Source organism: Desmodus rotundus, chromosome 7, assembly GCF_022682495.2.
Source record: "Desmodus rotundus isolate HL8 chromosome 7, HLdesRot8A.1, whole genome shotgun sequence".
NCBI lineage: Eukaryota > Metazoa > Chordata > Mammalia > Chiroptera > Phyllostomidae > Desmodus > Desmodus rotundus.
Genome location: NC_071393.1, coordinates 105,722,031 through 105,737,753, shown reverse-complemented (window position 1 = coordinate 105,737,753; position 15,723 = coordinate 105,722,031). Strand labels below are relative to the sequence as shown.

The window sequence follows — 15,723 nt, the reverse complement described above, 5'->3', positions numbered from 1 at the left end:
CTCAGAGCCCAACTCAATCACAAGATTCACTTTTTGGGTACAATGGAACTATAGCTATATCCTCCCTAAACAAACATTTTCTAATCCATCACAACTGACAGTAGATTTTCGTTTAGTAGTAGCAATAAAACTGCAGTGACCTGCATATATAATTACTTTGAACAGTCCAATGACATGTGTTAAGTTCTGTCTCAATTTCCTCATCTATTAACATACAGGTAATTATAGTATGTATCCCATATAGATATGAATATTTAATTAGATAGTACTTGAAATTTCTATAATAGTGCCTGGCATATAAGCGCTCAATAATGCTACCTATTATCATTACTAGCTAATGTCAAAGCTAGAAAAAAATGAAGAGGCACACACAAAAAAATCAAACTCATGATTCTGGTTTCCTTAGTAGCATACTCCAATAAATGGATCTAAGCAGCCACAGAATGCCTATATGAAATTATTCATTTAAAAATTAAGTAAGGAAAAATTTATATGTACTTTCTAACTACTAGAAATAGTTTAACAGTTTTGATAAGTTTTAAAGTTTAGCTTAGAGGTTTTAATGAACAGACTATTCATGTATTAGACATATGGCCTTGGCTCGTGTAGCTCAGTGGACTGAGTGCCAGCATGCGAACCAAAGGGTTGCCAGTTTGATTCCCAGTCAGGGCACATGCCTGGGTTGCGGGCCAGGTCCCCAGTTGGGGGTGCTGAGAGGTAACCACACGTACATTAGACATCAGTTTGGTTCACATTAAGTCAGTTGATAGTTGCTAATACAATGTCTCATTACTTTGATTCCACAATTCCTTTCTGTTTAAAAGAATGTATAGTTCATAATATTTGCGAATGTAACTCTGGAAAGAGATGCATGATTATGAATATCATGTTAAGCTTCAAAGCCCAAACACAGGAAATTAAAACGAAACCGTTAGATCCAGGATCAATCAACCTAATTTTCTACACTAACATAAACTCTGTCACATTTCAGATTCATATAATCTTCACTCTTAAATACCTAGGTTCATCCAAAATAATAAATAAATAATATAATAAATATCTGCTCCCAGAAAGCTCTTAAATTCTTCCACCACTTCCTATAGCAATCACTTCCACTTAGGTAGATTTTGCCTAATACTAACAAAATATCTGAATGCCTACTATACACAAGACACTGTGATAGGCTTTGGGTATAATAAAAAGTTATGATATTTTGCCCTTCAGAATTTTGCAATTAAATCAAACATAAAATTAGAATTAAAGCACAAACACTTAACTGTCAATTATGTAATTAAAGCATTACAAATAATACAATAGATACTGCTAGGAAGTAGAGAAAAGGAGAAAAGAAATAACTCTGGTGATCAGGGAAGGTTTTGTCGAAGAGGAAATATTAGAAATGAGCTTTGATAAAGGAGAAAACAAAAGGTGAAGAAGGAAGGGCAAGAATTCCAAGTTACCAATTAGCACAAAAACGGATCCACTGAAAGGGTGTGTGTTCCATAGATGCAAGTGTACCAGTTTGGTTGAAACAGATCAGTCCTGAGGTCTAATCATGGAAAGTGTCAAAAGCCAAACCAAGAATTCTAAACTTTATTTTCGAGGCAAAAGAGCCAGTAAGTACAATATATTGAACAGATAAATGAGATGATGGAAATGGAATTTTAGGACTAATTTTGTGATGTTTACAGAATGGAAGAGAGATGTGCAGTACAAGATGCTAGTGGTAAAGACCAGTTAGAGTTCTAAAACCAGGGTTTGGGTATGAGGTAAGAAGACAGAAATTGCTCCAATATAATTCTTCAACTTTAAATAACCCAGGACCCACATATAAAGTTATAATGCCTTTTATAAAAACTCTCTATTTCTTTTTACAGCCCTGGCTAGTGTGGCTCAATGTATTGAGTGCTGGTCTGCAAACGAAAGGGTCTCCAGTTAGATTCCCAGTCAGGGCACATGCCTGGGTTGCAGGCCAGGGCCCCAGGTGGGAGCATGTGGGAGGCAACCACACATTCATGTTTCTCTCCCTCTCCTTCTCCCTCCCTTCCCCTCTCTCTAGAAATAAATAAAAGCTTAAAAAAAACCCTATTTCTTTTTACAGAAAGAACTAATTAGAATAATTTTGTTTCCTTATTTTCTTTCATCTTTTCCTGTAGCAATATTTTCTTGCCCATTTCTAACCATGACCTGTTAACTCCTCTTCAAAATACCAACCCTTGTATTTCCCTCACTTACTAAGCATTCTAATCTAAACAGTCACCTTTACTTTACTGCTTACTTTTTATACTCTACTTAACCATATATTCCCATCTAATAATAATCAACTCCAAACCCATAACTTTTCTGCAGCTTCATAAAGTCCAATAAACCTACTCATACTCTACTTTGTCTTACCTCTTAATTTTAGTCTATTCATATATAAGTTCTATATACCCACAACCTTTACAACCTCTTCTAAAGTGTCTACTCACTTTCTTATAGTTCTAATAGCCTCCAGACTCACATTTAAATTTACACTAAAAGGCAACCCTCTCACACACACTAAGTCTCTACTCTCCCAGGTGTCTGATGATTTCATATACTCAATAATAGCAGCTTTGGCACTATTCCTTTGGTATATACTCCTTTGGTACTTTCTTCATGGTAGAAAATACCTCAACTGCTTTACATAATTATCTCATTTAATCTTTAAGATTACCTTGTGAGAAAGGCTTTTCCATTTGACAGATAAAGAAAAATGAGGCCTAAAGAAATCAAGTAGCTTGCCCAAGATTACCCCACTGGGAAGTGTTACCTTCTCCTCTCTATAGCCTTCAATGTGGCTCTACAGTGTGTGTGTACTCAAAAACATTTCCCTTAGTCCTTCCTTAAGGATATCAACGTGTGAGAACATGATTCCATTCCTCAACCTGAACAATGAGAGTTGAAGACAAAAAATTAGCTCTGCTGATTTCTGAAACTTTGGGAATGAAGAAATGAATTTAATTTCTTAAATCTTTTCTGAATGTTTTAATAGGGACCCTTGTATTGAAAGGCTTAATTAAATTTATACTCTTAACTCTAAGAATCTGGATGGGAAGTATTAACATTTAGCTTTTCAAATTTTAACTGGTAGGAACAAGAAGGCTCATCTAATTGGGGATTAATCCACTCAAATATTTTGGAAATAATTTTTTATCTGATAATAACTTTAGATCAAATCTTGGCATGTAACTTTGATACTCTGAGCCTATGAGTATCTTCATTTGTGAAAATATATAATATCATATATTTTACAAGGTTGTGATGAAAATTACAGCCTGTCATAAATAAATGGTAATAAATTATGGCTTTTATTATTCACTTTCTTCTGATCTAAAAGTAGTTTGGTCTCATAGGATTTTAATTCAAATCATATTAGCCACAAAAACTCTAATGACTTTCAATCTGGATCCTAAATATCAATGCTACATAAATTTGGTCAATGGATTCCAAACAAACATATTAATAATTATAAAAACTCAAGCTTTATTGCAGATTTTACTCATGGAACATTTAAAACACTTCTAATTTTATGAACACAGTATCAAGTCTACTTTATTAATATACAATATCCAGTGCCTTTCCCTCAGTTTCTCACAAAAACTCCAAAGTCTATTACATTTTAGATAAAAGTATACTGAAGTACACTTCTCTTAACTATTCATTTTCTCTAGCTCCTCCTACCTGCCTCAGCAAAACAAAAGCTAGGTAAAGAGATTATTGAGGTAGTACTGATGGCTAAGACAAGCAAAGATCAAAATCATTAAGGAATATATACTGGAGATTCATAATAAAATATAAAATTATCTCTTGAGTAATATGGAGTACATTAGATATAGAAAGAGGAAAAAAAGAATATAATCAATCTTTTGATTTTTATATACTTAACCCAAACTCCTTTCATATAAAGTGGAAGTAATCCTGGGTGGAAATTCAGAGAATTTATACATCAAGACTAATAGTGAAATAATACAGAAACTGAGTTTTTAAAATTTTGCCACCAACATTATCTCAGATAGAAAACAGCATATGCTGGCATAAATTTACTACCCAAGGTACAGGAAGACACATATTTTTACCTAGATGCCTCGTAACACCTTCCCCCTTCCCCAAGGTCCATATATTTTACAGGGCCACACCTTGTTTTATCTTCTTGCTTAACCCTTACAGGACTCCTCTTGAGCTTTCTTACATGGCTGCCTTCTTCCTTTGATTCTATTAAGGATGGAAAGTAGTGAATAGTAACATTTGTTATCAAGTCATGTTCATGCCCTAATTGTATGTACTTGTATCTATCAATAAACATTGTGATACCTGGGGGGAGGGGGAGAAAAAAAAAGGAGTAACATTCTCAGGTGCCCATGCAAGAGTTAACCTTTTGGGGTGGTCATCAAAATATCAACTTATAATTATTTCTACATGATCACAGACTTACACCTTAAGAAATTAATCCAGCTGTCATGGCTGAGAATTCCAGGGATAACAGGCTCCCTGTGGACATACTCTATTTGGCTGTGTATAATGTGCAATTTTTTCCCCAAATATTTGAGGGAAAAACAAGGATGCACATTATACATGGATAATACCTGAGATACCTTGTATCTGGTTCTTGTGTTTTGCAATTATTCGTTAAATAAAATTTCTTGTACCACGCCCTGGCTGGTGTGGCTCAGTGGATTGAATGGCGAGCTGTGAACCAAAGGGTCGCCAGTTCAAGTCCCAGTCAGGGCACATGCCTGGGTTGCCGGCCAGTCCCAGGATGGGGGCCTGTGAGAAGCAACTGTTTCTCTCTCCCACAGAAATGTTTCTCTCCCTCTCTGTCTCCTTCCCTTCCCTTCTCTCTAAAAGTAAACAAATAAAATCTTAAAAACGAAATTTCTTGTACCCTAACATGTTCAAAAATACATACTAAAATTCCTTCATAATATAAAAAACAAGTATCTAAATATAAATTTTTTACAATTACATTAAAAAATTAAAACAAAAGATTTTTTTCCCTGAAAGTTTGGGTCAAAAACGTGGGTGTGCATTATACACAGGAGCGCATTATGCACGGGAGCACATTATACACAACAAAATATGGGTATATCAGTCTTTACTTTTAAATTATTAAGTAAATAAACATTCACAGTTAAACTAGAATCAGCTACTGTTAGCCATTATAATAAATAAGCAGTCTAGGTGAAATGTGAACAAATTCAAAAACTGTAGATTTTTAGTAACTGCTTAGCAATATTTACCATGTGACATATTGCGTTAGATTTTTTGGGGGAAAAATTAGGTATTAGGGAACAGGTTTTCAAATGAAAGTTTAACAAGATAAGCAAGACCCAACCGGAACTGACAGAAAAAACTTCATAATGTGTTCTTGTAATACCCGTCACATCAAACTATCAAGGGCCACATGACTGTTACAGGCTACATGTAACCTGTAGTCTCAACCACCCTTTGTCTCCAGGGCAATCTCCAACCGCCTTCCTCCCAAGAGTTTTTCTAGACTTCCCAATCCTAATAGAAAAGTCAATAAAGGACATCTGGAATATTTTTCCTAAAGAACAATCACCAACTTAAAATTTTTGAAAATGAGACAAAACCCAGACAGAAAATCAGCTTTAGAATGCTGAAACGTCAAAGTACATACCAGGCATTTGGTCAAAGTATATTGAACAATATAAGAAAATATTTAACTGGACAGTACATTCGATAATACATCTACCCCTTTGGCTTTACTGATTTGTGAGCTGAGACTCAAAAGGTTAAAGGACTTGTCCATGGACACAGATATTTTGGAGCACAGCCATGACTAAACAATTCTTGTCTCCTAGTGTAGTGTTCCCTTCAACAGTTTACACTGTAATTACGGTCATCACTCAGCCCTTCAAACTAAAATATAAACATACACAATCCGTGTTAAAATATATATGAATATACACACATACATATATTCATACTTATGCCATGTAAAAAAAATTGTGATGACTATAGCATTCAACCATGTTATTTCTCAAATACATAAGGTACCTAGCCAAATGTTACCAGTTTTAATACACCTCTCCCAAAATGACTTCATTGATGTGAAAAATGTTTAATATCAAATCGAAAATGTCTTAAGCAACTTCCACATTAAGTTCATTAAGTTAAAAAGCAATCATCTTTACATGACTGAATGTTTAATCAGATACAATGTGAGTTACGATGCATTGGCCAGTAACTTATTTTTTTCCATATGATGGCACTATTAGTGCTTAGTTGTCTTTAACGTCATTTGAAACAATTGTTACATTATATTGTGACAGCTGTCATATCAGCGTGCGTTTTAAAAAACATCAAAATTGGTGAATTTTTGAGCAGCCATTTTAATATTGAAGATGGAAGAAAATACGCCATACTATCTGTATATTATGCTTTATTATACCAAGAAAGGTAAAAACACAACTGAAAGGCAAAAAAAGATTTGTGCAGTGTGTGGAGAAGGTGCTGTGACTGATTCAATATATCAAAAGTGGTTTGCGAAGTTTCGGTACTGGTAACTTTTGGCCAAATAATTCGTTACTATGGGGCTGTCTTATGCACTGGAAGATGTTTAGCAGCAAGCAGCCTTGGCCTCTACCCACTAGACACCAACTGCGGGGGATAGACAACATACTCAAAATATCCAAATCAATAAAGTTACCGGTGAAAATGAAAAATGTGTTTTTTATTTTGTGGAAAAACTAAACGAGCTTTTTGGCCAACCCAATACATAAGAACAGGACCATAACATCAGGCAAGGAATGTCTGTGCTTCAATTTATGGGCAAAGGAAATATCAAATTAATGAACATAGCGTGTATGATTAGAAAACGGGCAGTGGAGTGGGTCACTATCTTCCTAGTCAGTTTTCTAATCTGTAAAGAGTTACAGAAATACAATCTTGGCAAAGACCCCGACACGTAAAAAGATAAAAAGTATAATAATGAGGTTGTTCCAGTTAAGGAGTTGGAGAGGAAGCCCTTCGGGACTTCTGAGGGCTCTGTAACTCAGCAGAATACTGTTTAAATATAAATATTCTGTCTCTTCGTAGCTCTTTGCATCTGAAAAGTGGTGGTGTTTAAAATCTCAACGTGCAAATTTGAAAAGATTAAGCCTTATTCCTGAGAACAATTTTTTAAATTTCTAATTTCTTCCAATGTCAAAATCATTTACTGTGGGAAAATAATAGCTATCTCTCAGATTTTTAGACCTCCGGGAATCTTCCAATCACTCCTTAGAATGCATTGGGCTCAATACTCCAATTAGCAGAAAACTTTGGGGGTGGGGCATAGATTTCTTGGCTTGAACAACTTAAGTATGACCTCTGTGGATTTTTAAGTACCATGCGGTGCTTGAGGAAAAGGAAAAATATCTCAGGTGATGAAATTTTCAAAACGTATCTAAAACTACGGTTGGCAGAAGGCTCTCCAGAGCCAGAAAATATTTCAAACCTACAAGCAGAACAAAACCCTATCTCAACCAAACGCTAACATTAGTAACTTACACAATTTACATGGTTAAAAAGACGAAAAGAAATCAGTGTGATTTACTTCAATGGATTTGTTAGATGCCTTAATAATGAATGAATCGGAGGCAGCACTGACTTGAGTTCTTAAGGAGCCTCACTCCCAGCTCCGTCCCCTATAAAACCTGAAGCAAATGCTACAGAATTTGGTGTTTCGAGGACAAGTCCGGTCCAAAGGAAGCCCCTCCCCTTCTTTCTCCGGGCCTCCCTCCCAGGGGTTGGAGCCCAGGGCGGGCCGGCGGGTAGGGGCTCCCGGCGCCCCCTCGCCGCTCGGGAGAAGTTCCGCGGGCCGCGCTCGGTCCGCGCCAGGCCAGCCCACGGCCATCACCCGCGTCGCCGCTTTAACACCCAACCCGCCCGAGGGTCGCGCCCCCTCTACGGGCCGCTGCCACAAACACTCCGCCCCCGCCTCCCTGCCACCGCCCTCGCGGAGCGTTAACCCCTCGCTGCCTGCCGCCCGGCTCCGAGGAGGAGGCCGGCCAGGGGGTGGAGTTGTCGCGTCTCCTCCCGGGAGCGCCCGGGCAGACGCCCGGCTTGTTTACAGGCCCCAGGCCCCAGGCCTGGTCGCCGCCGCCGTCGTGCAGGCCCCGCGCCGCCCGCCCGCCCGCCCGCCCTCGGCCCGACTTCACGCTTACCCGGAGCAGCCGCGGGCAGGCAGGTCCCTGGTCGGCCGAGGCGGCGGCAGCGACGGCGGCCGGAGAAGGGGCGGGAAGGGGGTCACCACGGCTGCTGCCGACCAGGTCAGGCAGGGGAGGGGGCAGAGGAGGGGAGGAGCCGGGTTGCGTCCGGGACCCCGGCTCTCGGTGCCCTCGCGGCTCAGATCATCCGGGCGTTGGAGCGGGAGGCGGAGAGCGGGTCCCTGAGGAGGAGGAGGAAGAGCCGAAGATTCATCGCTATTGCGCCCCACCTGTCTGGAGCCCCCCCACCCCCCCTCCCCAACCACCCGTTCCTGAGCTGCAGCCGCCCGAGCACCCGAAGCTGCGGGCCGGGCCGCCCCGAGACCACTGCTCCCTCGCTCCCGCGCGCGCTCCCGCCCCTAGAGCCGCCGCCGCCTCAAGCGCGTCCCCGCGCAGGCGCGCTCACGGCGGAGCCGTGCTGCCCCTCCCCCACTCCTCCGCCAGCCCCGCCCCACCTCGCCCCGCCGGCTGAGCCGGCGCTACGGCTGCGGCGCGGCCGAGCCTTCTGGAGAGACCCGGATGTCGTTGGGCAGGAACTGCGGCGAGGGCCGGCCTGCGGGCGGGGGAGGGGTAGCCGTAGGTGACGCCACTATCCTACCCAGCTTTTCTCTCCTAGGCCTGGGCCCCAGGCCGAAGTTGGAAGGAGGATCCGAATCCTGGGTCGGAACTGGGCAACGGAGCTGGACAGTGTGTGCGACTGTTAAAGCAGTGAGAAATCGACTGCCTCTCCAACGCAGGCATTCTGCGCTGCCGGGACTCAGAAGCTCTCACTAGGGTGCACGCTCCTCCCGCGTCGGCACTCGTACCTGTCTGCAAATGCACACCCACTCCCCTAAAAGACGCGATCCGCAGAGCCTTGGAGGACCGACCCTGCCCTTTCGATCTCTCGGGCGCTGTCGCGGCCTATTCGCCGCCAGCCTGCTGTAACTCCAATGCTCTCTAGGTCCCAGGCCGCCGCCAGACCCCTTATCTCAGGCTCTACGTCTCTGGAGCCATTCTCCCACAGCGCCCCCGGGAAGTCCACGCAAGTGTCCCAGGCGCACACCTCGAGTCCCGATGGGCAGCGTCACACGCACCCTACCACCACCCACCCACATACAAGCACTGGGCACATGCTCTGAGTTATTGGAAGGTTTTCTGTCTAGCTCATGGGATCCCACATTTAATTTATTTGCACATGTAAGATAGTCACATGATTCTGTCACTGGGGACCTCCAACGACCTCCAGAGAGGTTAAAAGGAAGATTTTTCAAAATCTGGAGGATAATCATAAACGTAATTGCTGCTTCTATGAAGAGTTGGATATCAGCTATACCTAGTTGAAACTGCACGTGCCGGCGGCCAAAATCCAGTTTAGCTAGCTAGACTACGGAAAACCCGACCCACGCTGTTTGCAGACGCCGAGGATAGAATGACAAACCGTAGCCGGCCAATGAATCAGAACTTGGGAGCAGTACATCACCAGCATGGGTTCCCATTGGCTGGGGTGCTGTTCCCTCTCTTGTCAGAAGCTTAACCTGTTCATGGATTTGCCCTACACCACATTTGCAGAAACAAGTTCAAAAGAAATATTCATTTCTTTAATGCTCTGGTATATACAAAGACAAGACAAATTCGTACTACTTCATTGTAGGAGACACGTACTTTAAAAAGAACACTGAAATTGGGTTAGCCAGATTGGGTTCTGGCCAATAAAATGGTAAATTTGTGATGAGGCCTCTCCATTTCATCTCAGGAGCTTGCTGTAGAGAACAAGTTGTATCTACTAAAAACTCTTTGTTGCCCTAACTCTCATTCTGTCTTTCTTTCATCATTTAGCTGCTTTTAAAACTGTAAGAGCCATCTCTAATTTCTTCAACATTTCTTTTTTGGGAAAATTCTATTCCTTTCACTTTTAGGCCTGGGACAGTATTACCAAATGGTCACTGGCACGCCAAATCTTCAAGGAACTCCAAAATCACTCCACCCAATATTTTTGGAGTTAAAATTTCTTAGAGTAAGGTGAAGATATATCATTTCCAGGTATACAAAGTGAAAATAAAATTCACTTTCTGCTCTTAGTCCCAGTATCACGTGAGGATACATTTCCTAATTATTTCTTCACACACTTATCAAAAAAAAAAGGAAAATTAGATGAAAGATTTTGTTACCCTGCCTTATTGCAATCCTTAATGCTTTAGACAAGTAACAGCATGATTAGCATGCTAGTGGACTCATTACCATTCTGAAATAGAATTGCTCATGTGGCAACCACTTTTTGGAGTGTCTTAGAAAACAAATTTTCTAATAAAGCAGAACCAGGGCTGCCAATGTCAGTAGTGCTATTGAACTTGAAGGTTTTACCTGTCTTTCTGCTTCCTTCTTTTAGTCATCCATACCTTTGTTCTCTCTGCTCTATACTTGTAGGAGAAGCTGGGTCAATTGTAGCAGAAGAGGTAGAACAAGAGAAAATATGAACATAAAGAAATTTTTAAGGAGGCTGCACGGTGTCCCCCAGACTGCTGATAAAACTGTACCTTCCTCTATTTCTTATTTCTCAGTACAGCTTGCAGGGACATTTTGGTATGAACTAGGAAACATGGGTTGTAAGATTAACATTTCAAAATCTGGGACAAAGTTATCTTAATATTGTCTGAATAAATATGCTTGATATTATAATATCCCCTTCCTTATACTAAATATTATATTCCCAAAATATTATAATAAATGTTCCTTGAATATAATACTAAGGCAAAAAATTTACCAGTAACTATTTAGAAAGGGGCAAAAGCACTTTGGAAAAAAGTGTTAAAAGTTTCCTTTTCTTTTTAAAATATGTAATAATTAATAGATTAAATGGGTTTTTTAAAAGATTTCATTTTTTAGAGAATGGGGAAGGGAGGGAGAAAGAGAGGAAGAGAAACATCAATGTTTCAATCAGGCAACCTTTTGGTTTGCAGGCCGGTGTTCAGTCCAGTGAGCCACACCAGCATGGGCAAAAGTTCCCTTTTCTTTTGAACTATGAGACTTTGCTTGGGCCTACACATGATAAGGATGTTTACAGTTTTTGAGAAACAGTAGGAATATATTGCCGTAACTGTATTTTAGTAATTTGTGTAGGTATATTTTAAAAGTATCCTACTCTGCTTTGAGAATCTGTTTATATTTCAATTACCAAAGAGGAAAAGGATTTTTCAGAAAGATTGGTTTTTCAAGTCCTGAATTTAGGTGTATGCTATTAGTCTAGTAATTGGGAGGCTTGGGGTGAGGACAGGGGCTGCAGTGAGGAGTCTAAACTTTAGACGCTAAAGCATAGTGTGATCAGTACTACTCTCTCCTATTTTCTTCCACAATCATGATTTAAAGAAAAGTTTAACATTCTTGGTTCTGAAATTACTATTGTGAATCCACCCAGAAGAGCCACCCCTGAGACAGCCTTGCTTGGGCCTGTCAAAATAAATCTCAGCAATTTAAGTGACCCCCCAAGGGAATTCCTGAGAATCCCCCTCACCTAACCCAGTCATCCTTTCACATTGAAGCCAATCACTACCCAAGAGTTACAAAACCAAGCAGAACATAGGTTCCAATCTTCCTTCCTCCTCCTCCTTCACTACCTGTTTCATGTTTTTTCCTTACACACATCCTGTTCCTTTGTCCTCTTCTCTCTTTTCTTTTTATTATTCTTCTCCTTTTCTTCTGTTTTCTTTTTATCTCCTTTACTTCTTTCCCCATTCTTCTTTTCTCTTTTTTTCTTTAGCTTAGTCCAAATTACAGCTTCTGCTACCCAGTTTCCGCCGGAGCAATACATATGAGCAAATATTGCCTCTAAACTAATTTTGTTGGAGGGGGTGTACCCCTCACCCCAGTCTTCCTTCCTTCATCCCTCTGCCCCCCCCATCATATCAGGTCGTGAAAAACTTAGCTGTTTAAAGGACTGTCACAGAATGAAAAGGACTAGAGAATTCTGTCCTGTGACATCACTGGGGCAGCCCCATTAGGGTGGGACAGAAGGAAGCCAGCAGTCTTCTGCTGCCACTTGGGCTCCCTCTGGTCCCTGAAAGAAATGTGGGCACTGTGAGCAACACAGGCCAAGCCCTGGGGAGTCTTTAGAATAGGCTCTTGCCTCAAGAGAAGTGGCCGCAGTCTTACAACATTGGTGTGGCTCTTGTCAGACAAGTTCATCTGTTCAACAGATAGTTATTGTGTGCTGTGTGCTAGACACGGTGCTGGGTGTTAGGGGTAGATAATGGCATCAATGGGCAAACACCCAGCTCCCAAGGAGTTGCTATTATAATGAGGGATATAGACAAAGAAATCAATAAAAGATAAGGAAATTGCAGATTGTGATCAGTGCTGTAAGGAAATGAATAAGGAACTATATCAGGGGGTGATCTTGAAAGTGATCTATATCAGGGGAGTAACGTCTTAGAAGGGTCTCCTTCATTTGAGCTAAAGGGTGAAAAAGAGTCAGCTTTGCAAAGAATCCTGGGAGATCTTTCCAGGCAGAGGGATCAGCGTGGGCAAAGAAAGGGCTTTACATGGGAAAGAGCTTTGGCAAAAAAGAGTTGTCTATAGACCCAAGAGAAGTTTGGCAAATTCAAGGCAAATATATTATAAGGTCATTCGACTGTATAATTTCAATTTAGGATGTTTGGGATACTTAAGCCAGTTTACAATTCGGAAACTGCCTTGAGCAGTGGGGCACAATCCATACAAAGTAACTTAGTGAATTGGTCTGGACCAAAAAGCCAGCATCTTAAAAAATCAAAATTAAAAATCAAAAGACCTTTATGAAACTATTGAAATCAAGAAGCATTCCACAACCCCAGGGAGAGTTCTTTTCAGACAATCCAACGGCAGCTAAGAATGAGTAAACTTTGAAAAAATTGTTTTTCTCCTAAGACAGATAGCTGTTTTAGTGAGTAAAAACTAGCAAAAATTTGGATTTCTGGAGAGTACCTTTTTTTCCCCCTGGATTTTTACTGTCTAATGAGGCCGTCACAGAAGATCTAAACTAATCCATGCCTGTGGAAGCTGCAACCCATTTTGCATCCTTAACAATGGTAGCCTGGTTGAAAACCAGTGATGACATGACCGTCCTCATGAAGGCTTTTTTCTATATCTGGCTCTTCACTGCCAATTAGACCAACCCAATGTAATCCTTACAACAACTCTTATGGGCAGGCAGGGTAAAGATTGTTGTTCTCATCCTTAACAGAAAAGAAAACTGAGTGTGGGAGGGGTAGCAACTATACCCAGAGTTACCAAAAGTAATTCCGGGTAACCAGGTTTTTCCCAGTAGCCTATGGATCATCCCCAGCTTTTGTATGCCAGTAACAAAGGCACCAAGGAGAGTCAAGGAGTGGAAAGAGCTTGTCATGCTGTGTTGAAGCTGGCTTGTACTAGCTCAGGAGAGCTGGCTGTTAAATTTTTAGGAATTTTGCCAGCTGTAAACCTCCAATCAAGTAAATTTTAAACAAAGGTAATATACACTTAAAACTCATCACCTTCAAATTATTTTAATATATCTTACTATTATCTATACTTGAGATTACTTACACATATGTGTATGGTAAAAATTCTCTGTAATGTGTTACTTCACATCTCTCTCCGACATCGCATTCAGTGACTTTACTTTGGTAGCTTGAAATTGACTGTGTGGGGAGTATTGACACCATGGAAGTCGGCAAATGCCACAAATCAGGGCTTGACTTCTTGCTCTGTCTAGACTGAAGAAAGTGACGGAGAAAACATTAATAATGCAGATTAAACTTAAAAAGCACGTTGTGTGCATAGCTGTTAACATAAACATCTGATTCAGTGAAGAAGTCACTCTTATCATAGACAAGTATGTTCCCGTATAGTACATTTTTGTAGTTTCACTTTTATCTTCAGTGAAAATACTAGCCAACAGGCATGAGGAACTCCATTTGAAGAGCTGGGTGTCAGGCATTCGCCAGCACACCACTGGCTATGCATCCACCATGCCAGCTGGGCTACTTACTGGCTCTATGACTTTAAGCAAGTCACTTAAATTATTAGCCCCAGTTTTATTCTCCACAAAATACTTCCTCTCTTGATGTATTATGAGAATGAGAATAGATGGGGCACCCCTGTCCTTCTTCCTCCTTACTGGCAGGCCCCCCTCTAACAATGGTTTGTAATGGGTACATATTCTCTCAGTCTCCCTTGTAGCCTAGAGCAGAGTCTTCTAAATCTACCTGTCAGCACACACTGGTATGTCTTGAATGGGCTATAGACATGATAAGGTATTGACCCCTTAAGCCCTTAGAACAATTTTTTTTTTAAAGATTTTTAGACAGAGGGGAAGGGAAGGAGAGAGGGAGAGAAACATCAATGTGTGGTTACCTCTTGAATACCCCGTATTAGGGACCTGGCCCGCAACCCAGGCATGTGCCCTGACTGGGAATGGAACTGACGACCTTTTGGTTCGCAGGCTGGTGCTTAGTCCACTGAGCCACACCAGCCAGGTTAAGCCCTTACAACATTCAAATGAGGTTCGGCTTCTGAAGCCCTGAGATGGTCCCATCTGAACACAAGCCAACCTCATCCAGGTAACCCTTTGTGTCAAAAAGCATTATCTATTTGTATCATGACGTGAAAAGAAGTTGGGAAGCACTGGCTGCAGGCATGGGTAATATAGTGCAATTCTGACGATGGAACCTGAGGGAAAGTCCTGGGGAGATGAATGTGGGAAACATTTTCCTACTTAATAAAAAGAGTCACAAGAGAGAAAGTATCTTCTTCAGCAATATATTGTCATGTTTATATGTGAACCTGGAACTTCTGGGTCATCTTGCAAAGAACCCATGTAATGTGGAGAAGGGGAGTGAGGGCAAGAGTCTGGGCCTTTCACATTTTTAAGCTGTCGAGTCCGAGCCTGAAATTGTCTATCTTGGGAACTTACTGGGGGGGAGGGTGGATAATAAATGTTCCTCATTGTTTAAGCCACTTTTATTTTTGTATTTGGTCATTTGTATCTAAATGCACCCAGACACAGTAGAAGAGCTGGTATAACCATGACCTCTGTGAGTGCTCAGAAATTTTAATCACCAAAACAGATCCTTTGCCTTTAGAAAAGCTGCTATGGTCAGATGTATACTGATCTTTAAATATTTAAGGGATTTTTTTTTCAGTACTTAGATTCACTTTTAATCTTTATCTTGATTGTTACTTGGTCAACATAAGAAATGTCCAGACCTGTAAGAATTTTTTATGAGTTTATTTGAGTCAACTGCTGACAGTTGCCAGGAAGTAAAACCTCAACAGATTGAAAAAATGCTCCTGAAAATGGCAATTTTGCACCTTATTTTATGCATTACAGTAAAAAGAGGAGGCATAAGTGATTACATGAAGTCCAGTGGTGATAGATTAGGGAGGTGGGAGAGAGCAAGGCAGGGAAACCTCTGGGATTGGATAAATAAAACGATAGACATACTTCTTTTACACAGGTGAAGGTAAGATAGTTAACAGTCAATTAATACGATAA

At 40.8% G+C, this 15,723-nt stretch overlaps 1 protein-coding gene across 2 annotated transcripts in view; it reads right to left on the bottom strand.

Moving 5' to 3' along the window:
- Positions 1-8,331, bottom strand: part of PPM1A (protein phosphatase, Mg2+/Mn2+ dependent 1A) — a 33,926-nt gene extending 25,595 nt beyond the window's left edge. Inside the window, exons 1-2 of one of the 2 annotated variants that reach the window (XM_045201290.2) lie at positions 8,193-8,330; positions 4,161-4,236 (exon numbers count right to left, since the gene is read on the bottom strand). The gene's annotated coding sequence lies outside the window, so the exon portion shown is untranslated. Of the gene's footprint in view, positions 1-4,160; positions 4,237-8,192 lie in introns of both variants that reach the window. The other variant, XM_024567405.3, reaches the window with a different exon arrangement.
- Positions 8,332-15,723: the final 7,392 nt, after the last annotated feature.